Source organism: Pyxicephalus adspersus, chromosome 4 (assembly GCF_032062135.1).
Source record: "Pyxicephalus adspersus chromosome 4, UCB_Pads_2.0, whole genome shotgun sequence".
Classification (NCBI taxonomy): Eukaryota; Metazoa; Chordata; class Amphibia; order Anura; family Pyxicephalidae; genus Pyxicephalus; species Pyxicephalus adspersus.
The window spans coordinates 27,445,335-27,447,478 of record NC_092861.1 but is presented as its reverse complement, the minus strand read 5'-3'; the positions used below and the strand labels follow the sequence as shown (position 1 = coordinate 27,447,478).

At 36.3% G+C, this 2,144-nt stretch overlaps 1 non-coding gene across 1 annotated transcript; it reads right to left on the bottom strand.

The window, feature by feature from the left end:
• Nucleotides 1-1,726: 1,726 nt before the first annotated feature.
• Nucleotides 1,727-1,797, bottom strand: TRNAG-GCC (transfer RNA glycine (anticodon GCC)). The gene has a single exon. It is a non-coding gene; the product is annotated as a tRNA-Gly (tRNA).
• Nucleotides 1,798-2,144: the final 347 nt, after the last annotated feature.

Sequence of the window (2,144 nt, the reverse complement as noted above, 5' to 3'; positions counted from 1 at the left end):
TCGTCCATCGTCCGTGGATCCACCAGGGCGGTCATTCGCCAGATTCTCGTCTGATATCAGCCCTGAGCCACTTATCGAACGGGAACCTTTGCACGTGTGTACCTAGGCTAAGTCAATTCGGGTACTTCCACTTACATAATAATAATTGTATTAAATATAATATATATAATAAAATATATAATAATTATTTTATTATAAAATACAGTGCTTAGTGTTTTTCATATTTGATTAGACTTTAGTTTTAAGAAATAGTTGTTAGTGCAAAACTGTTGCCCAACATGTTTAACCACTTTAGGATTGCCCTGAAAAAACATTTTGGAAGGGGTGGGGGTATCACCTACATTCAGCTACTCCTCCTGCTGCGATTGTGATTAGTGGCTGCCATAATGATACCTGTGAAATTTTATGTATGGCATAGGAGAAAGAATATTATTATGCATCTGATCCTCTGTAAGTGTCATTAAGACTATAGAGTGAGGATGTATTGTTGTGTTGTATTTGTAATTTTATTCATTTTATTTTATTTACCCGTATTGTTTATACAGTAGCAGTGATAGAACCACGCTCCTATGAGCCCAGGAACCAGATCAGACCCAATGCAGCTCAGTTCTGTGCCCCCCTGCAGTAATAGGTCACTCCTTTAGGGTCCTATTACTGCCTGATTATAATGTGTTCTTTCTGCAGCACTAAAGATATATCAATTAAAACATATTACCATTTAACAATACTTTCATGATCCAACTAGGAATGCTCTTGTATTCAAACACGATTTGCTTATCTCAGAGTTCCACTTTAATTGTTATTAGTCTTGATCAATATAAATCTCAGCAGTTGGAGATGGCTGGAGAATTCTCATACTCAGTATAGAACTATTTTGTTCTGGTCATTTGTCGCCCTCTAGTGCTTACCTATGGTACTAATATCAAGACGTCAAATGTGTGTTTTTTCTTTTTTTTATTATTTTTTTTTACAACCACATTTACATTATATTAGGATGAAAGGTTTATATATTATATACATATATTTACATGTATTATTGAATGAAAGGTTTGCTCAATAATAACACTTTATATTACATTAATAATACTTTATTAGAGCTATATAGAGTGTAGATGCACTCAAAAAGAAGGACATCTGAGCAGGCCTAAATGAGGGACAGTCCTTATAAATCAGGGACTGATGGAAGGAAGCTAAATCTCAGCTCACAACAGATCACAACCTCACCCTGCTTGGCAATTATTTCTGTATCATGCTGTCATTGTTGGGGTATCAGATTTTTTTCTTTTTAAAGCAAATGAGAACTGATAAGTGTCAGCATGAATAAAGGGTTAAATCTCTGTCCAGCCAATCACACAGCACCAGTGACCCCATCCCAGGGCTGCAACTAATCAGCACAAACTGTCATCAGCAGTATAGGGTAATTCCTGCTGGGAATTGTTGCATTTATCAGTATATTGATTTTTGGCTGAATGATGAATCTCTTCTTAATAAATTAGAATTCTCATGTGCACTGACCTCCTTTTTTCTGTATTCATGATTATGTCTACTTATGAATAACACAAACATCTGAGCCAAGCAATTTTTCACTAACTATATGACTAATAATTATAGCAAAAATTACAGCAACCTTATTTATAAGAAAAACGGGATTTTCTATTGTTAGTAAAATTATATTAACACAGAAAAATTGCACAATAACGAATGCGATGAAAAAAGTAAAATCAGATGCATTGGCCGGGAATCGAACCCGGGCCTCCCGCGTGGCAGGCGAGAATTCTACCACTGAACCACCAATGCTCTATGGAGACTCTAGAGAAGTCTTGTATCTGTGCGTGTGATGAGGTTATGAGTGAGGAAGTCATTAGTAGGTCATTGGAGGAGCGGAGAGAGCGGCAGGGGGAGTATTTTTTAACCATGTCAGAGATGTAAGTGGGACAATAACTGTGTAGGGAGGTTATATATATATATAGCCAATCTGGTGAATTGTAACATTTTCATACATCTGTCACCCTATAATATGTACCAATGGTTATAATGTTGTTGTAAAGGTCCTACACGTAGTAGACGTATTAAACATTGCTGTAACAATCAGTACTCAGATGTGTTTGATGTCTGTAAGAGAGTCTTCACACCTGGAAAAGGTA